The sequence below is a fragment of the Sturnus vulgaris genome, chromosome 2 (assembly GCF_052056855.1).
Source record: "Sturnus vulgaris isolate bStuVul1 chromosome 2, bStuVul1.hap1, whole genome shotgun sequence".
Lineage (NCBI taxonomy): Eukaryota > Metazoa > Chordata > Aves > Passeriformes > Sturnidae > Sturnus > Sturnus vulgaris.
In genome coordinates this window covers 43,251,261-43,273,736 of record NC_142244.1, presented here as the reverse complement: position 1 = coordinate 43,273,736, position 22,476 = coordinate 43,251,261, and the positions used below count along the sequence as shown (strand labels likewise).

The following is a 22,476-nucleotide window of genomic DNA, read 5'->3' as shown; positions in this document are numbered from 1 at the left end:
GGTTGACTATCTGTTGTCTGTTGTTTTGCTTCTTTTCTTTGGTGTTGTTTTTTTTAAAGAAATTAAAGTCTTCCTTTGAAAACATAAAGTTTTAAATCGTATGTCAGTAGCTCTATTTCATTTCTTGTTGGGTTCAAATCTACAAAATTCTTGTCAAACAAGCTATTCACTTTTATTAAAGAAAGAATGCACTAAACTGAAGTCAGAAACTATTATTATTATTATTATTATTATTATTATTATTATTACAGAAAACATTGGATAAATATTTATTATTCTATTCTCGAGACAAATCCAATTACATTTACGATGTATGGCATGTTTCAGTATTTGGCAGGAAAAAAAATTGCTAACAAAGAAACAATAAATAAATAAATGCTTTCTCACATCTCAAAACACAAATGACATTAAATATCAATTCCATTCCAGAGTAAATATATCTCATTAGCCCAATGACTTAAAGGAATTATTTGTTTTGCAAGATGCAGTAAGTCTGCCATTTATTCACATATTGGTAATCACTCTAGCTGAATTGCATAAAGAACACAGAAATTAGAAGAAAGATAAACAGATGCAAATTGGTTATCACAAGGTAAATAGACTCTAATGAATTCTCTATCCTGTGTAAGCAACATTATCCCCATCACTCTACTCTGATCTTAAACCAGTGAATAGATCACATAGATGCTTAAGACTGACTTTAAGTCAAAACATTTACAGAACAGACTTTCAAACTTCTACTGCGAGACCCTGAGAGAGTCTGTAACACCCAAATCATTATGCACTGCTTCTTCTTTCTTGTCTACAATGATGCAGTTGCCCCCACACTCGCTTCCAGCAGGTTCCGAGTCCTCCAAAAAAACTACCTACACTCTCCAGCTCACTGACTTTCTAGGCTCTTCTGTCCCTTGCAGGTTAGACACTAAAATTCAGTAGAGAGCAGCAGAAGGGAACAACAGGCAAGTGGGATTGCTCCCGGTCGGGTGCTCACTTAGCAGACAAAGCAGTAGCTGGGAAAGTGGCAATGGGACTGAATGTCATGAGGATTACCCAGCACAGTCTGAGAGCCTGTTTGTCCAAACTCTGACAGCCCTAGAGGGGAAGATGCCAGCAACTGTTATATTAGATTGTAAACAAGGGAATTACCAAGGAGGCGAGCTTGAAAAGAAGGATAAAAAGACCATGGCAGTTTTATAATTCCAGAATCACCCTGCCACCACTATAATCTCTGTCTAGGGCTGGCTGAGCATCCTCAACATTGGGGCCACAGGATGCAGTCAGGGCACTGGTGATACAGACTGCTACACAGGACCCACACCTCGTGTGCATCCGTGGCAGCTGTGTCACCAGTGGATGGGCTGATATGGGTGTGGGCAAAGCCAGAGCATGCAGGCAACCATCTCAATGTGCTAAATTCCCAATTCAGGGAATTAGTTATAAAAGGCTGTTCAGAAATTTGAAGGAGTTTCTTACAATTTTATATATATCCAGCATTGTGGTTTAACTTCCATATTGTGGATATTGATCCCGAATATATGGTCCATTGATTGTTGGTTAATTACAAGTCATTAATAATTCAATAAACCGCTTGGAATCAAATTTGATATAAAGCACTCTGAGCTGAGCAGTTTTTATGTCCAACATTGTTATTGACTTCATGCTCAAAAAATGTTTCTTTGAACAAGCTCTAAACCTATAGCAGAGAAGGAACCTTCAGGAGTCAGAAGAGGGGGAACATTTTATAACCCAATGTTAAACAGAAGCTTTCAATAGTGGACTGAACTGTGGCAAGAGAGTTAAGGTTGATGAAATCAGAATAATGCAATAGAAATGACAAATATAACAATGTATTGATAGATATATAATGTGGCTTGGTCAGAAGGTGACTACAGCCTTGACTATATAGGTATGGTAGGTGGTGAAAGCTCGAACAGTTAAACAGGACTCAAATTTCACCAGTTAATTGAGGTATGTCAGTTTGGAGTAATTGCTCTTTGGAAAAAATCCAAGTGATGACAAAATGTGCTTATAATGAGAACTGTGAAGCTCTGTTTTGCTAAGTATAAGGGTGCAATTTCTTCAGTACATCATATTAAAAGATTTACATGATAAGGGTTAAATGCATAATATAAACATCACATACTCTAAATATAACTATTTCACACTAAACGCAGGCTATATTTATTAAGTTTGACAGAGTTATAACATGAAATACTGTTATACATTCTCTGCAATACCCTGTTTTGCAAAACCTTAGCATGACTTCTACAACATGACACTGTAGTGTTGTCAAATGAAGTTTAATGTGTAATACTTGGCTAATTCACCCCAACTAGGAATTCCAGGTTCCTTTTATTGACAGATACCCTGAGGATGATTTAGATGTTGGTTGAACTGAATTAACTTCTGCTATTTCTTTTTATTCATTATAAACAGAGACTCTGTGATGAGGCTCAAAGCCAAATGCCTTAGGCATGCAGTGAAGTGTATGGAAGAAGGACTTCTTTTTTGAGATTTTCTTTTAAAAAATTAGTATCTTGGACTGGTTGTTTCACAAATGATAAGTTTTATAAGCAAAGTTAAAAATAAATAAATCATGCTCTCTAATTCATGCATGAATGTCTAACCTTGTACAACTGGATTTGAAAAATGTAAACTCATTTTTTATGAAAAGTGTATTTTTATACCATGTAAAATGTATATGTTATCAGGTAAATAGACACTACTGCATATGAATCTGTTAATTCCATTTCTAAGATCAGTACAGTTGCATTTATTCTAAAGTACAAATTCCAGATTCTCATGTAGCTGAACAGCCATTTGTCTAGAAGACTGAATTTATCTGGGCACTAATTTGTTATGGATAATGAATGCACTATGCAAGAAAAACACACATTTCTTCTATATATGCCAAATTATTTTTAAATTTAGCAACATGACTGATTACTTATGTATGACAATTACCATGTTTTAAAATAGGGTAATTTTATAGTTACATATACTGAGGTCTTAAGAATTATTAATATTTAATTTGTTTTTATCATGAAAATCTATACAGACAAAAAGAATATATACTGATAGATTTCATACAAGTACAAAAATATTAAAGACAAACATTTGGGTTTAAAATGAAGCAATTCTTCATCCTCAGTTGAATTATTACTCTTTTGCTGTGTTCACAAACAAGCTTCTTGTACAAATTATGATCTACATATGGGAGTTTTAATAATGCTGATGACTTGGCATAAACTCAGTAGGATAATAGTACATGCTCATTTTTATTTTTACAAAAGGAAAAAGTAAAAATCAGAAATAAAACCTATGTTCAGAAATCTCTTATTCTTCTACTATTTAAAATATATATTTCATAGGAAGAACAAAGGCAGAAGTGGCAGTTCAAGTCTAGTTCCTAACAATACAATATACTTCTCACACAATCCCTTAGATTTCCTATCTATGTATCACATAGATGGTTATTTGGTCAGCAGTTACACTACAATCATCTCTATGCTATGGATTTTACTTAACTCTTAAAATAAAAGTGGACAATGTTGTTTGGAGATGTTCAGCTATGTGTACTATTTTGTTGTGGTTTTGTGGGTTGTTTAATACATATATATATACGTAAAGGAAATTTTGAGAAATTAGCATATTTGTTTGTCCTATTTCTGTTTATCTTTTGTGCTCTGGTCCCCACATCATTCTAGTGAGTTAAAAGGTTGCAATGTGTGGCATGACTTCTATTTGCTCAATGGTTTGGGAGATTATTTGACTGGTACCACTGTGCATATTTTTTCAGTTTATTTTCACAATTTATAGTGAGTCACTTGTTTCCCTGTTAACAGGATGTTCTCAGTCATTCTCTGAGCTCTCTTGCATTTCTGTACAGATAATGAATGTTCATTTATCAACATAAATACTGCTTTAATTACATCATTTTCTGAGGGTTTTCTACCACCCTTCCTTTCCTACTCTACTCCCAGATCCTAAAATGGATTTTAGCTATCAAGGGAAAATACCAATTGCAGTGGTAATTTTTGACTGATGAATGAGTTCTCATGGAGGGCAAGAAGGCTCAACTACAAAAAGGGGTTAAGCTGTCTGAAAGTAGGAATGCCAGAGACAGAAAGCTACTTTGCAAGGGAGTGAAGCATTTCTGTGGGCTGAGATAAGGAACAGCCTCAGCATTATCCTGTAGCCATCCTGGGATGAGAGCACTTAGAAGCCATGTTTCACAGCAGATGTGGACTGGAGGATGGACCCAAGGATGGCCTGGAGTGCCTTGCACCACTGTTCTTGGAACTGCTGCTGGTGCAAAGGATTCTGCTTGTGATGTATGTTTGCAGACTCCATGTAGAGTTGCATATTGTAGCAGGACTCAGCACACTGCATTGTTTATTTTTTTTTACTATATATTTATTTGACCATAAATGTGTTTAATTTACCTCAAGGCATGCCATGAAAATTCCCCAAGCGCTAGCAAACTGATTAGTGACTCTAGAGCTGTAAAGAGTTTAACTCACTCATTTGTTGTGCTTGTTTTTTGGTTTATTTGGGTTTGGGTTTGGGTTTGGGATTGGGTTTGGGTTTGGGTTTGGGTTTGGGTTTGGGTTTGGGATTGGGTTTGGTTGGATTGGGGTTTTTTTTTGTAGTATATTTTTTACAGAAACGCAAGAAGGGATACTCTGTACCTTCTATTTCCATGCTATCTCACATTTTTTGGCTTTTCTTTAATCCATATCTCTACTCAGTTCAAATTAACTTTGAAGTAATTTTTGCATTTTTTACTGAAAGTTAGTGTGCTCACTCCAAATTCCCTGTGGTAGTAATAGACATTTTGTCTTTGAAAAGAATACACATATAGAATTTTTATAAGATTCTACTTCTCAGACAGACTGTATGCTGTTCTTCAAATTTCTATACATGTTATGGACATATGCAACCCTTGGCACTACTGAAAGCTTTGCTATTAACTACAGTGGAATTTGAACTAGGTTTTCAGTTGGTGGTTTTATTGACTTTGTACTTTCAAGGTCTTTTATAACATGAAAACTAGTAATTCAGATTTTCAGCTAAATTGCCTGTTGTTCCACCTTTCCTCTTATTCTAACAATTTGGATCAAAGATTCTGCTTCTACAAATAATTATATGATTAGCCTGTAAAATATTTCATATTCTTCATAAGTATTTTTATTAGATGGGTCATTGAAATGGGAGAGTTAGATCAGTTGATTTATCAACAGAAAGAGAAACAAAGAAATTAGAAGACTGTGGTTTGTAGCTACACTATAATGAGAAAAGCACACTGCTACATTACTATATTACTTGCAATCTCTTGAGTTCCTTCTCAGCAGTAGCTATGTATTTCCTGCAAACAGTATTACTCATGGGATATAGCAAACAGATTTTCATACAACTGCATGTGCTGCCTGGGACTTGAACCCAGCTGGAAATGTTTCTGAGTCCCTACATTACAGAGAATAGCTTTTGTACTTCCATAGTTTCTATACACAGCTTATTGTCCTCATCCAAGAGAGTTCCTTTCCCACCTCTCCTCAAAGTTATCTAATTTTCATTAGTGTAAGATTTACAGAGTAAAAGAGATTTTTAATGAACTAAAACCAGTTTCATTTTTATTTTATCATTTCTTGCATTTATCTTAATAAATACTATTAATTAGTTTTCATTAAGTCTGTGAAATAAACAATTCCTGCTATAGTAAAAATGGCAATGTTCGGGGGGGGCAAACTGAATCAAATAAACAGCAATGAAGTTTCTCTACACCATATATCAACTTATTTTTCAATTTTGAACTCAAGAAAGCAATTATTTTTTTTGCTAATCTTTGGATAATAGGAGAAAGCACTGCCTGAAAATAACAAAAATATTTAAGTAAGATCTGGATTAGTATACTTTGGAAATTGTACACATCTCTTTAAGCACAAGTTAGTTATAAAAAACATGTGATATATTAAAAGAAAAAGAGAGCAGTAATTGATTTTGTAAATGACTTTGTATAGAAATATATGAATTCTTGATGGGTGGGACCAGTATGGACACATCAGAGTAGTGCAGATACACCGTGTTCAGAGGGTAGCCTTGAATGTGAGCTCAGACACCACTTGCACAAGTTTGCATAGCCAATGTCACCTTTGCTGAAACTCCAGAATAACTACCAGCAAAAATGGAAGCTTTACCTAAAGAAGAAAGAGCTCTATCTATCACATTTATATCCTTAGCAACTCCTTCACTAAAGGATATTATCTCTATGGGGAAGTAGGTAAGGGAGTTTGGATGAAAATAATTTATTTTCCTATGCTGCAGAGTCCAGCCAATCATGTTATTAAAAACACATCCAGCTTGTATACAGGAACTGTGATATCCCACTGTCTTTCTTATCCTAAATTTGAAAATTTTTTTAAAACAATTATTTGTCTTTGAAAAAATGAAACAAGTATTCACCTCATATTCACTGTGGCAAGCTAAACAAAGTTTTCTCTGTTTGAAATGAGTTTTGCTATGGAATGGCTGACACTTGCCAGTGTCTTTCTGTTTCCCTTCTACCTGTTCTTAGGATTCCTTGAAACCCTATGTGTTTCTGCAAACCAAAGACTTCAGTTTAAACTAATCTGGTTTGAAGGATTTTCAGTATCAAATTTTGGAAGTGGAATTTTGCCGCATAAAACATCTGAAACACTAACTAGGATTATTGTTACAAAATGTAGATGTTGCATTTTGCTTGCTAGAAATAGTTGCTTACCTAAATTCGTTTTTATACTGCCTAGTCCTCATAAACAATTCAAGCATCAATTCTGTAAAAGATTCCTTGCACTTTAAATAAGTTAACATATCACTTTTATTCACTTACTGTATGAAAAAGTTATGCTGATGTTTATTTTAATTTTCCATTCATGAAGGATTTTTCTTGAAAGAGAGGCTTTCAAAGTCTGTCAAAAATGGGAATAGAATATCAAAAGCCTTGTTTAACAGTATTAAAAAATACCACTTTCGTTATTGCATGCAATTGCAGAAACTCTTCCTTGAAATCCAGAACATGTTTAACCTATCAGGTAACATTTCCACCTAGGCTATTTATCAATAGATGTGTTTCCTTCCAAATTTTACTATTTTGCAATTAAATTAGTTATTTTTTTCACCAGTAATATTGCGATATTGTGGTCAAAGGAATTTTTTTCATCCACATAGGTGTGAGTTCTTTATTACATAATTGTTGCAGATTATTTTGAGTAATAACTAATTAACTTGTTTTTTTCTTAAATAAATGTAGACTTAAAATTTCACTTGCCATTTACAAATAAATAAATCTCTAAATGCAGCATCTGAACTAGGATGATATTTAAATGAATATTCAATTACAATACAATTGACATAGTAGGATTAAAATTAAATTTTAATTTTTGTGTAACAAGAACTTAAACTCCAGAATATTTAGTGGTATTTTAAGAAAGCTGTGGCCCTCTTTCATTTTGCATTAAGATTTAATTGAAAATAACTTGGAGTAAAAGAAAAGAAGCACTAAAGAAGCTGTATTTTTCCTCTTTTGTTGTACAATAAATGGTGACATACAATTTTCATTTAAAATATTGTAATGCAACTTTCAACTGTAAATCACAAAGACTGCACAATATGTTTTTAACATAAAAGAGACAGTTCAAGCTTTTAAAGCTCCTTAAATTAAAAAAAAATATAGTGCAGCCACTTATTCACGAGATCTATTGACTGCAACTCTTGTGTCTCATATAGTAACACTCTTCTCCCTTTCTGGCTAGAAATAAACCTGAGAGAAATCACCCTATAAATATTTTCCCTTCTCAGATATTTGCATTAGGATGATATACATTTTTTCTTCTGAATAGACAACCTTTTCATTCTTGTCTCTAGAAGGAGCACAGTGAGCAGCTCACACTTCTATCAGTTTTGGAATTTCAAACCAGGAGAGACCATCCCCACCACGAACTAACAGGACACATTGTGCAACAACAACAAAAATTGATTATGCACTAATAATTGTCTCATAAGAGACAAGAGGGATGAAACCAGAAGGTATAAAATGAAAATAAAGGATAATAAACTTGGAAGTGATGTGTAAAGTTATGTCTTCCTTTTGCCAAATCACTGATAGGTTAATTTCTATCAAATTCTTAAGGAGTTCTTCAGTATGTTCCCTGCCTTGAAAGCTGCTGGTTTGATGACCGTCATGTTCTCAGTTTGGTTTCCTGAGAAAGCACAGGTGTACTGAGAACCTGGTGTCAACCAGCATATGTGGAACAATCCCATTCCACTATTTCATTTTGGAGCATGAGCTGGGACAGTTCAGACTAATTTTAAAGCAAGTAAGCATGGATGTCTTTTGCATCAGTTAAAATTTGTTTCTTTTTCCTCTTTCACTCTAATAGAGAATGCAATATCTACACAAAACTGTAACTATGGAAACATCAGCAAAAAAAGCAACCAGAGAATTCTACTATGGAAATAAATTATAACAATATTATTCTTACCTTAACTTTTATCTTGCTCTGCTGTTTCTGACATTAGGAATTTTAAGAGTAGTTGCATAATATCCTCTTTCAAGAAAAAATTTGCATCCCTTTGGATGCATATGTCTGAAGATCAAATTCTGCTTTTGGTATATCAGCAAGAGTCTGATTCATGTTCCTGTAAATTAAAGTTGGTCTCAAAAAAAAAAAGTACCAATTCAAACATGTTTCTAAATATTGTCTTATGAAGATAAAGACTGTCTAATTTCCCACTTTTCCAAGAACCTTCATATCTAGAATACTGCATCCAATTTTGGGCCACTCCATAAAAAAAAGACAGTGACCAACTGAAGAGAATACAGGCAGGTCACTGAGATGATGGGGCTGAAGCACTTGCTCCTTAACAAGAGCCTGAGGGAGTTGGTAACTCAGTTTGTTCAGTTTGGAATAAAGCTGGCACTGGAGAGATCTACCAGCATACCCTAGTGCTATGGGGAAATCACTGAGGAGACATAGCCAGGCTCTGCTAAGCAATGCAAGCTGGAAAGATGAGACACAAGAAGTATAAATTGAAATAAGAGAGGCTCATCTGAATATAAGGAGAATTTTTCCACCATAAAGACAGAAGGCAGAAGTTGAGAGAGGTTGTTCACTTTCCATCCTTGGATTATTCCATGACCCAGCTAAATGAAGACCTAAGCAGCCTGGCCTGACCTCCTTGGAGCTCATCTGTCATGAGCAGAAGATTGGACTGGAGACTGTCCAAGGCCCATTCTCTATCTGAACAATATGATTGTATGAAATTTTCAGTTTGCACAGAGCTATTTCATCTTACCAGATTTGGTAGTTATCTAGTTAATTTCATGTGATAGAAAATCCAGGCAGACATCAGTTACAATAAATTATTTTAAAGTTGTACAACCAATAAATATGAAGTCTATACTCTCAAAAACCCCCGTGGAATCCCATAAAAATACATGGAAACCAAGGCAAAAGCCAATTATGTGTGTCTGCCAAATTCATTAACATTGACTAATGAGACTGTTCACTTCTAAAATTACTTGTGTCAGGTGGCAATGACAAACTTGATAAGACAGTACTTGCAGAATGTCATTAAATAGATGGCAGTTCATTTCTATCAGTATGAAATATCAGATTAGGACAATAATAATGTTCATATGAATTTGAAAGAATTAATTAGAAATCTTCTTTAGAAAACCCATTGCATATGTGAAAAAAAGGATAAAAATAGCTTTCATTTTGAGGACTTTAAATAGGAAAAATACTCCTGCTTTAATAAACAAATAACAATAATTTTTATAATGACAATATATAATACTGAGCTTTGGTTCTTCTCATCCTGTCAAAGCAGAAGTAATTATTTTTCATTACAAAACTGCTAATAAAGGAATTGTGCTTCATATTAGGGATGCTAATGCTTATTATCAGTGTCTCTGTAACAGTATGTAGAGCTTCAATTTTTGTGTCTGTGATTGAGACTGTGGATTTTCTACTATTTTTAGAAGTATTGCAAATCAGAATTTACCTCATTTGCTAAGACCTCTTCTCTACATGTCTCTGCAACACTAGAGATACGAATTTAGATTCAGGTTTGAACACACGAGACAAGATCAAGATCTGTTGACAACCTCTTTTCTTCTAGTCATGTAAGGCAGCATGATATAAGCATCTTTATGGCACTTTACTAAGGGTGTTTGCAAGTCTAGGAAGATAAAACATTTATAAACATATGTTTTGCAAATACTTCTGAAAACTTGAAATGTAAGTGAATGTAATACAAAATGAGAAAAATGGATGGTATATGAAACGTTGTGCCTTTATAAACTGTATAATGAAATTTTTACACAAGACTTTCAAGACTTAAGCTCTCTAAATGGTTTTTCATTATCAATTTTAAATCATCAGTTTTCTGAGTTTTCTGTACCCAAAAAAAACCCCAAAACAAACAAAACAAAACAAAACAAAAACAAAAAAATAAACAACCAAAAAAACCCAACCAACCAATCGAACAAACAAACAAACAAACAAAAAAAAAAACACAAAAAAAACCACCACAAAAAATATGTGTGTCTTCCAAAATTACCTTCAGGTCAGGGATTGCTGCATCTGGCTACAACCCAAATACAGGAATTCCACATGAGATGGTGATAGCTACATTATATCTGGAAAGGCATGGTCAATGAGCTGTCAATCTTCAAGATTCAGTGCTTGTCACTTTGGACATTTGTATTCACTACTCACAAAGTATGTGTGGCTAAAAATATAAGACTTTCTCCTGGTCATTTCTTTGGAAAGGATGGGTCTCTGTGTAGTATCTGCCCCAAATTCCATCTCCATTGTGAATGAATGGCTGCCTTATAGCTAATCTCAGGCTGCTGGGAGACAGCAGTGCAATGGGCACACTTTCAAACAGCCAAGTTTGTGACTGGACTTCCATCCTCACTATGTGGAAAGTAAACATATTTTGGTCTTGATAGAAATTTTAGAGCTGTTTATAACCAACAATGAACACTGCTTGGACCTTAATGGCTTGACAGGCTTTACTCATTGCTGCTTTCATGAAAAGCATGGTGCCTCCCCAGATTAAACCAGAAGTGGGGATGAGCCCTACCACACTTAGTTTCATATTAGTTAATCCTTCAGCAGCAGGAGGTGGCACCCTCAGTGGAGTGGCTCTGTGTGTAGTTCACTCCTGTCCTCACTGGGATTTCTGATGCTGTGTCAGCTCAAGAATTCACTTGTTTCGAAAATTTAAACATGCTTTGTGGTTTACTGTGATTGCAAAGCCAGTCTGATAGCAAACTGCCTTGGAAAGTAGAAGCCTTACTGCCTTGAATTTCCCCTTACCTCGAGTGTATTGGTTTAGCCCCAAAACAGAATGGAACGAAACAAACCAAAACAGAATCTTTCCCACTGTATCAACCAATTAAGCATTGAATATACGATCTGTAGATATGCTACAGGGAAGAGAGGGCTGCAAGGAGAGAACTGAACCACATTTTTTGCAGTGATTTGTCATTGGTAAGGCTTCACTGTAATTCCAGACTGAGCGTAAGTAACTATCTCAGGAAAAAATTTTTTCTTCTTTAGATCACATTGGAATGTATAAAAGGTTTCTTGTATGGAGACAGATTTATAGGAGACCTGAAACCTGTATATATGCAATTTGTTAGAATAGTACTTCTATTTTCTCTATTGTGCGTCAACAGAAGGCAATGAACCACTATTAATATGTTACATTTTAGATTCTCATTAGCCTGGAGTAAGCTGTAAACATATATATCACAATTTAATCCATCAAATTATGTACTAAGTGTTATTGAAAACTATGCTAATATCTGAATAATTCAGAACTATAGTCTAATAGGACTTCAGACACTACTCAGAAGACTTTTTAAAAATTATACTAACATAAAGTCTTAATTTTGAAGTGCTTTAACCTTTGCAAATTTACAGAGCAGCAATATATAAGATTTCATTACGAAATTAAAATAAAGCAATCTGGAAGAACATAAAATCGAATTCAAAGTAAATGGGTTCAAGATCAAAAGCCTTGAATATTCTAGTTATTTTTATTGAAGACACGTAAGTAGGAAAGGGGAGAATCATACTCATTTCTGGCCATAAAAACAAGAATTTTCTCAGAACACAGGCATGCTTGTTGTCAACAAGATATCAGTCATATGAGCCCCAAACCTCTAAACCCTATTTTTAAACTCGTGTGTTTCTATTAACACTTCTACCTGTGATTCTCAAGTCTATATTGCTCTGCCCACCTTGAAAAGAAAGTTGTTACTCATGTGAGATGATTTCAGCTGCTAACAAAGTAGGTGCCAAACTGTAATACTTTGCATCCAACAGGCAAAACATTTTCTGTAAGACTGAAATTAGAACACTTAATGTATGAAATAGACTCCAAAGGAAACCTTTTCTCATGAGAATAATGACATCTAAAATAGATTTGATGGCATTTTCTACCCCTGGTATTTTTAATTCTATTATCAAGGGAGAGCTCCTCAGGTGACTTACACGCCCTATGCAGGCTTGAATGGCCCTAAGGCAGAGAACCAATAGCCACACATGGAAAGCCTAATTAAGTCACTGGTGCACAGTAAGTAAAGTTTAGTATTACTCTTAACATGATCTCTGCATTGATATGGAAAAAGTATGATTTCTATAGGAACTTAAATGTAATTTAAAAAACTCAAAGTATTAGATATAAGCTCAAAAATCCTTTTCATGCACTAGGTTAGGAATCAGCGTGAATAGTCAAATTTTAAATCTTAGATCCCTTTAGCCCTTCAAAGTTAAATAGGTAAGGTGCAAGAGCAAGTTATCTCAAAAGCAAGACTCCCAGGCAAAATCTCTTTTTAAAAGTTTTTTTTCTCCAATTGGATTGGTGAAACAATACATGCTCAAGTAGTCAAAATTTATTTAATTAATATTTAAATGCAGGCTCTTTTTTTCATGGTAAAAATCACATAGTGTAGGTGATTTAAAGCTTTTTGGTTCTCAAAAAAATATGTTAGAGATAGAAATTAAAACAATAAGGATAAAATTTAGAATGGTCAATTTTATGCTCAAAAAAATAATAATAAAATCATGAAATTATCAAGCTCCTGAACACCATAATATTCACTGGTAATAAGACTTTCTCCTTAGCACTCCTTAAGTTTGTGCAGCCTAAAAATAATCACAAAAAAAGAAAAAAAATCCCAGAAAAATGCTAAGTTTATCCCTTTCAGAGTCACAGCTGTTTCTTTTTTAACAAGGAGAGAGTTCTTGTGGGTAGCTTTAGCTGGCTATAAGTTGAAAAAACAGCCTTGTTTATTAGGGAGAACTGTCCCCATGGAACATATGCTGGCAGAAGTCCAGAGTCAATAAGTAAAATTCAAAATCAGTTGCAGCAGAGCAACAACCTAAAGTATTAATTTTCAAAATAATTGAGTCATTATTTAACACACGAAATACTCAATAATACAATATATTTTTTTTCCCTGAATAAATTATAATAATCATTAGAAGTGAATTCAGTAAACACTTTTTTTTTCACCCATAGTTTTGAGTGAGTCGAATTTCTGGCAGGTACCCAAACAGGTCACCACAAGTAGGATAATGTGGCAATCTGTTATCATTAGCTCTGTTGGAAAGGTTCCGAACACACTAGAGAGAATTAAATGACCTGGAAAACTCAGTCTATGGAAAAGTCTATTGTACTCATCTCCTTTATTTCCACCTCTATGCATCACTGGAACAGTAGAACAGCAAGATTTGCAGTGATGACAAAGATAAAGGTCATTTTTCTGTTTCTCTTTCACCCAGCACGAGCCATTTAAGGACTGTTAAACTCTACACATACAGAAAATTTTTATTTTCTGTCAGGTCCTTCCTCTCTCTTGGTGTGTGAGTCTATTGAAATCTTCACATTGGGAAGACATTGCAGACTTGTGTTTTAAAAATCACTACTACTTTTGTTCCTGACCATCATTGTTAGAACTGTCAGAATTTCACTAATCCAAAATAACAATACACAACCCCCCTATATAGCCCATTTTAGCAACTGTTTTTCCTAACCATTATAATTTTTTTCCAGCAGAACTTGAAAGAGCAATTCTTAACAGATCTATTAAAGCTAATCACTGTGTCAAGATCCACATGTTCAAGATAGATACCACAAAGAGAATCACATAGCCTATTCCAAAGCATGCATCACAGATATTTCTATTTTTTATATAAACTTTGTTGTTGTTCTCCATTTATTTGAGTGGTTAATGTAAAATGAAGAATACAACTTGACATGCATCAGCTATTCTGATGTAACAGTTTTGTATGCAAACCTTATTCCTGAGAAATCCAGCTAAAGATAAATCCACAGCAATGAAAGAAAATAAACGGGAATCAGCGAATCTTAGGCAAAAAAAACCCCAAAACCAAAAGCAAACAAAACAAAACAAAACAAAGCAAAACAAAAAAATCTTTTGCATTTTGGGAAAGGAGTGATGAACGTATGCCTTGACCTCAAAGTTGAGAAAAATATTCAAGGGACTGTAAGCAGGGAAGCTCAGTGTTTTCTCTAAATCTGTTTTATTTCACACTGTGTACCTACTGAGAGGGTGAGGACATGGACTACCAAATACATGGTTTTGACAGCATATTCTTCACCAGTAAATATTCAGCTCCTGCTTAGGCATAAAATTATGACAAATCTTTCTTCTTTATGGAAGTGTAACAAAATACAGCACAATTTGTGTTTCACTGGAAATTTATGTGGTTTTTTTCAATAGGAATTTCTATATTTGAGCACTTCATCATTTATGACAAATGAACCTCATGGATTTAAGAAACAGACACAAGACTCAGTTCTGCTCTGTTGCAACAGAGGATGAATTTAATATCTCACACAAAGGCTGGCAGACCAGAAGTTGGTTCTGTCACCTGATATTATAGATAAATGTAGAAAGAATATCTACATAAATTATCCTGACATATTTGTCAAAATTTGACTACCATAAACCTCCAGTCTAAAGACTAACAGAATTCTGGAATAGTATACACAATTATTTAGCCTATAAGAAGTTATTATTTTAAGAAACAAAAATCTGTAGGAAGTTGTCTTAAACATATCCTAAACAATTATGTCTTAAACTTTTCTGTTCTTTAGCAAGAAAGATAAAAGAATTATTTTTTTCATTGATCTCTTGGGGAAAAAACTCTTCCCTCTTCTTTTCCACTGTCACTTTTTGCTGCTCAAAACTATTAACGACACGTCTTAGATTCCAGAACGTCTGATTTGCATGCATTCAAAACCAAAATATTTTTATAAAACAAATATCCTTCAATAAATCCTCTACTCTTATAACACTTGTAGAAGAAAACCCAAAAAGCCAACAAGTTAAAATTCACCTGCCAATCTTTCCTATGCTTTTAGTGCAATACATTTCCAAGGGCAAGAAAATTAGTTAAACTGTGTTATATTTAAAATGACAGTGTGAATCTACTCAAATTAAGTTCATAAGTTCTAATTCAGTCATGTCTTTTGGAGGTCACTGTCTCTCTCATTCATTACAATGGCTTTCTGGTTCTCTGATATGATTCTCAATTAGTTGGGTAGGCAGGTAAAACATCAGTGAACTATGTGCTTCCAAATATGTTTGCACAGCCACACATCACACTTTAGCAAGCTCTTTACCTTAACCCATTAATAAACCATAGTCTGAGGTTAAGAATAAAGACTCAACTCAAAAATTAATTAGAGGTGTTCTGAACTACATGATCATGAGTCATTCAGCTGTGAAATGACAAAGCACACCAGTTAACAGATAACCGCAGACATTTACTCCATCTCATTTCAATCTGTGGCTGTACTCATGATAAATTGAAAGTGAATAACCATCGTTCATCTGTATAGTGAATATCAGATTCAAATGACTCAAATCTACAGCTGCTGTATCACAACGGTTTGTATCACAACAGGCTCTTGAACAAAGCACTTTCCATATTCACCTGCTTCATTAATACAGATCTGTATTTATTCCATACTCTAGCAAGATAGGCCCTAAGTTGCACATACCACTTAACATGAGTTGGAAAAAAATGTAACTCCTAAAAGGAGCATAATCCTTAACCTTCATGAGGTTGACCTTCGTGGAACTCACTTGTCATTTCAGAGTCCTGCAGCAAACCAACCATATTCTAGACCTAGACCAGGCCACACTGAAATACCTGAGAGGTTACACATGCAGTATAGACTTTGTGACTTGTCTACAAAGATTTCCAGAATCAATTATATGCTACTAAACATGACACAAAGAATAGATTTCAAAAACCTATTCAGTGCATTCAGGTTAAGAGTACTACAGTGACTGTTTTAAAACGCTTACAATGAGTGATAAACACTTTCAAAACAGAACCTTCTACAAACCCATTGTGATAAATATAGCAATATCTTCCATAAAACTTTTTTTTTTTTTAAACTCTGTTCCATTTGTAACCTTATTCAGTTTAAATTGCTCATGAGAGAAACTGTGTTTGATTCGAACTTTATAAACTAATAAAGGCAAAAAATAAAGACAATAAACATATCCCAAAAGCAGTTTTTTTCTAAATATCCAGTACCTCAACTTTCCAATTGGCTGTAAAGAAGTTGTTCTTCAAAGCAGAAAGGATCTCCACAGATTAGGTCTTGTATGAGTGAAAGCCAATGATGCTCAGGAGCTACACTGGATCCAATTGTATTAGGACTCCCTTTTTGTAATCTGTGGGGAAAGAAAGTTACATGTTTGTGAAGAGCTTTATTTGAAGTGGTAGATGTCTCAAACCTTCTTCTATGTGGACATATGGTCATTTGGCTCCTTATGTTTCATTCCTTGCATGTTACATGACAGTGTTGGTTGGCTGTATGAATTTAGTCTGAGATACCTGTCTTGCTTCAGGGGATACAGTATTCAAAAATGTTTGTTTTATGCTGTTTGCTGGGAAAAAAAAAATCTTTTTTTTTACAGCAAGAACAAGAAATTAAGATAATTTAGAGCAATTAAGAGTTCCTTTTTTATCTGCTACCCTTTAAAAAAGGATAGTGTTGGGAAGAATGGAAAATGTACAGGTATACATTATTAGCCTCATGTTCATGTATACTCATCTATATTGGAAGGCATATAAAATAATTTCTGTTGTTTGAATTTAAACCAGCTCATGAGCATTTTTGTAAAGATGCTTTCTCTCAGGAATTTTTTTAGAGTGACCTTTTCCAGACAACATGCAATTACAACTTTGATGATTATTTAATTTTCAAAGTACTCATTTGAAATTACGCTAGAGGCATGTGTCTCCATTAGCTTATTATCCTAAAAAAATAGAGCATGACTTCCTTAAAATAATTATTGTTTGAACTATTCAATCACTAAGTTAAATTGATAGCAGAGAAATCACAACACTTTTAATAAATTTGAAAATTTTTTGTTAGCAATCTCAATTAGGAAAGCACAAAAAACCCTTAACCTTTCCCCACCAAAAAGCAACTACACAAAAAACCTCAAAAACAAAAACAAAAAAACCCCAAAAAAACCAAAACAAAAAAACCCCAAAAAACCAAAAAAAAAACCAAAACCCCAAAACCCAAACAAAAACAAACAAGCAAACAGTGCTGTGATGTTATATGGGCATTTAGATTAATTTTCACATAAGGGCTAAAAACCAGTCTATTTTGTGAAAAAGTGTTTATTAACTAAAGAATTAACAAAGTCATATAATTTTAAAGTTTTCCCTTTTTTCATTTTCTTGTACTCAACCTGAGTAAGTTTTTTTTAAGTTTTTAAATCCTTCCTCTCTTAACTTTTTCATTAGTTCATCCTGACTAAAGGACTCATGGGGAATGTCTGCATGTTCTAATTTACTATCTACTTCACCTGTTGTCCTGGGAAACCAGCAGCAGCTGGAAGTACATCTATTAAATAATTTTGGCCCTACTTAAACCAAACCAAACAAATAAATAAAAGCCAACTAACTGTCCTAGTCATACCTGTTTATGTGACTGGCAGGAAATGTATTAGATGTCCAAATTTCTTCTACCAAAGCACTGTGGTAGAAATTATTACCAGTTTCATAGCTAACTCACTTGAGAATGATGAAAAATCTTCCCTCACTCTATTAGCCTTGGGGTTCAAATTAAAAATTTTACATAGACTTTGGCTTTGGAAAGGCTCAGAATTCAGGGACTGGAGAGTACCTTTGACTTATAGTGCATATTTTCAAACAAACAAACAGTGTAAGGGAGAAAATCTGCTGCTTCTCTTATCAATATTTTGAAGCCCAAACTATAGGATAAGAATTTACCTAAGTGATATTACTGCTCTGCCCTGTACTGCTTGAATGATTCAAAGCTGCATTTGCAGTCCAGCAACCATTTAGATCTGTGAAGCAGAGGAAGGCAATCTGCTCATCCTTCTATTAGAGTTGGTTCACTTTGCAGAAAACAGTGAAATTTTATAGAGATTATGAAGATCAAAGAGATCTAGTAATGAAGCCACCATACAGGAAGAGAGAGAAATAGATCTTTCCCTTCCTTTACAATATTTGTATGGTTTTTAATTGCTAATTGTAATAATACTTAGTGTAAGCAAACACCCATGTGACTACCAAGTACAGTACAAATACACTTTTCTCTGGTCTATTTGTTTACCAAGCAGTAAAAGCACATGTTCTAATAAACCTTCAAAGCTACATTTCATAGCACAACTTTGGCACTTTTAGTAACTAATCTCATCCCTCCCTCCTGTCTTTTAAACACCTATTTGTTAGCAACTATTTAGAGACGTGCTAAAATGAATGAAACTTTACTCATCCTTGGAAGGTGCAGGCTCAATTCTCATCTCTGACAGAAGCACTTTCACACAATCACGCTTGTTTTTTTGTTTTGCTACACCAATCAGTACCTGAATATTGAAGACCTCAGCCCTGAAGCATTTACCTAAAGGTTAGAAAAAGCCTTAGATACTTCTCTGAATGGAATGGATCCTGTAGCCCAGTGAATAAGATATTGCTACAGCTACCAACATGTCATGAACTTTGTACAAACTTTCAAATTACCAAGAAACTGGGTCTATTTCATTTTGCTTTTGCTTATCTTTTTATGATAAAATTTTCACTTATGCGGTAGTAACAAGTAGTTTTTCTGTATAGAATCTAATATTTATGACTAACATAGCAACATAGCATAGAGGAATATGGTTGTGGTATGACAAGACAGACCTTGAATGATGGGACACAGGATGCAGTGATGAGAGGGGAAAACACATTATCATAAGAAATAGGATACAAGCTGATGTTCCAGACCCAATGGCTATAAGCACCCTACTAATGACCAGCTAAGGCAGTACAGACAGGGCAAGAACACATTTAAAAGGCAGCAAAGAGAACAAAGAACAGGTATCTAACATATTTAAAGTATGTCATAATTAGTAATTACAGAAGAAGCATTGAAAAATAGTGACCAATAGCAAATTGTGAGAAAGTGGGCAAACATAGAAAAAGTCCTTATGTGAGTCTAAGGTGAGGAAGAAAAAACCCACATGACCACCCATGAAGGACTAAGGATACATTAAACAGCTGCAGCCTCTCTCCATGCTGAAGCGGATATTTAGATCCACGTGTTGGGAAACCAAACTTAACAGGAGAAAAGTGCTATCAAGATTGTGTGTATGGAAATTTCAGGTTCTTCTGTGATGATATAATTTTTGCTATTTTCAATTTCTTTTTTTTTTTCTTTTTAAGTTTCCTGTTATAATAGGTACTGAACTAAAAAGAAATCTTCAAGAGACAGTTAGGATTTAAATTACACTAGCAATAAACTATTGAATCTACATAAAAGATGTGTTTCTTTTTTGGCCATAAAAATTCTGCTTTATCACAGCACATTTTGAAACTAATTCCTAGATATTATTAAGATGATCAATCATTTGCCTGCAGAGCTTATGGTTATACCTGGGAAAAGAAGGACATTGCTCTTAAGAATCATGTCATTCCATGGTGTTTCATTTTATATTTTTTAAATTTTTTAATGGAAATTAGAAGCAAGCATACAAATTGCCTTTTGACAATAATAATGACAAATCACTCCTCTTAGTACAGTTCAAAATTAACTTTTATATTTCCTTGAGTTTCTATCTCTCCCATAAGTTACAGAAGTATATACCCATGACCTGTTTGAATGTGTGTGCATAAAATAAGCTATCATTTTGTGTTCATCCATATCCATAAGCCAATTTTTTTTAAATTTTTAGACTGATTTACTTTGAATTAACAGTAATAATTAATCTGATTTTTTACTACTAATGCTCACATATTTCATTTTTTAAAACTTATTTTGTTATGAAAATAAATGTAAATTTGTATTACTTTCAGCTTTGAAGTGAGTGTTAAAAATAAAATTGCGAAAGAAATGTTGCCCAGTAACATGGAAGCATGATGCATTAAAAGGAAAAGAATCACAATTTATTCTAACATTTTATTAGATATAAACATCTGCAGATCACTGAATTCTACAGAAGGTGGGTTAGCCAATAGGTTTCAGTAACTGGAAGAAACAATAAATCACAGCTTTTACTTTTACAGTCCATTACACACAAAGGTCTAAAACCTTTCTATTTGCAAGTCTCAGAGTACTCCAGCTTCAGAGTCCTTAACTTTCCAACTTTCTGTGACTAATAGATGCTATACTGCAGAATGAACAGGAAATTAGAGTGGAGACAGGTGTAAAATCAGAATCCTCAGAAAGGCTGTGCAGGAGGGATATGAAGGATAGCTCACTGTAGGACTATGCTGTCTGCCAGTGATCTTCAGACAAGACAGATTACATTCTCATTAATGACCATTTAAGAATCAGTGGATTTTTATGTTAGAAAGGAGAAGCAGTTATAAAGCTATTAAATGTTGTGGAAGGTCAAGGTAGGAGAGGCAAATAGAGAGGTAATAGATTTGGCAAGAAATTTGATTGAGACCTGCTGTAGTTGGAAAAAAAAAAAAAAGCTTAAGAGTTATGTAGATCTTTCTCCTGCTTTTGACCTCACACAGGAAAGTTATGCCCTTTTAAAATTTCATTCTGTGTTGAAGGGTAAATCCTTTATTATTCATTAAAATATCCTGTCCATTGACTTGCCCTTCAGCATTTATTAAACAAATTTACTATTTCTGATGTAGCATGGTCCAGAAAAATAGTTACCTTCTTCTCACCTTTCTGTTCGATAATTCCACCTTTTTTCTTGAAGTGGCCAAATCAGATCTTTCTTCCACTTTGTTTAGCCTCTTTCCTGCGGTGTCAAATGGGCCCACAGTCCCTAGCTGCTTTGGAAACGTGTCACATGGGCTCGTGGAAGAAAAGCTTTTCTAAGAAACGCAATATACCTCCCACATTGAACTGGAGGAAACTCCAGGCTCCCTCAGACAGAAGAAGCAGTTTTCACTATCTGTGTCTGTATTACAGGCAAGAGGTTCCTGCTGTGCAACCAGACTACCTGGTGACTGCAAGGCAGACAGCATCATCCTCAGCAAACACAGTTTCCATTAAGATCAAAGACTACTGTGTTCCTAAATGTCCTCTGGGAGGCCTTGTACTGTAGGTTACACTGAAGAATAAGCTTGCTATAAAAAAAACCACAAGTATTTCTACTACACATTTGGGTTTCAATCCTGCTTTTGAATTCTTAGTGCAATGTTTTCCATTTAGAGTATTTTTCTTCTTCTTTTTTTCTTCAATCTATTTCTGATACTGTACAGTCTTGTATAGTCTTGACAGGTGAAGATTATAGAGAGTGTAGATAAATCAAGATATCTCAATGGCAAGAAATTCTTCCTCAGACTCCTTATCAAGTGTACTGGCCATTATTGGTCATATTTCAGCCCAAGCCTTTTTAAAATACAATTTAAAATAGAGCTTAATCACATAAAACTCTTCAATGAGTTAGTTATTTATCTCATCTCACATTATTCTTTAATGTCTTCTTTGAATTTACCCGTAGAGAAATCAAACATAACACAGGAAAGAATTTCTACTGGTTTATTTGGAAGTGTGAAAGTATTTCTGTCCTTGTGTGATGCTCAACAGACTGATCAGCCCAAGGTAAGCTGTGTCTAATTCTGAACTTAAATTTAGAAAAAAAAATATTACACTTAGAAAACAAAAGTCAAATCCGGAAGTGATGAGAAATTATTTACTCTTACAAGAGAATGAGACCTACCACACAGTGAGTGTCATGTCCTCGGCCCTGTCTTTCAGAGACTTTTCCAGTAGGAAATTTTCAGAAAGCTTGTGAATCTAGGAATTTATTTTAAATATAGGCACATAGTCTGGAGCTCAATAATTTCAAACCAATAATTTCAGAATACATTTTCAATCTGTTAGACAGAAGTCGAGATTGTCATTCAAGTTCTTAAATATGTAGCGACACGAGCATCTTTACATGTA

General features: G+C 34.3%; 1 protein-coding gene across 4 annotated transcripts in view; it reads right to left on the bottom strand.

Moving 5' to 3' along the window:
- CNTN5 (contactin 5) overlaps positions 1 to 22,476 on the bottom strand; it is a 609,016-nt gene that overhangs the window by 407,650 nt on the left and 178,890 nt on the right. For 3 of the 4 annotated variants that reach the window (XM_088159402.1, XM_088159405.1, XM_088159403.1), the window contains exon 2: positions 16,635 to 16,774. The exons of the other annotated variant lie outside the window; for it this stretch is intronic. The gene's annotated coding sequence lies outside the window, so the exon portion shown is untranslated. The remainder of the gene's footprint in view (positions 1 to 16,634; positions 16,775 to 22,476) is intronic. 4 annotated transcript variants of the gene reach the window in all.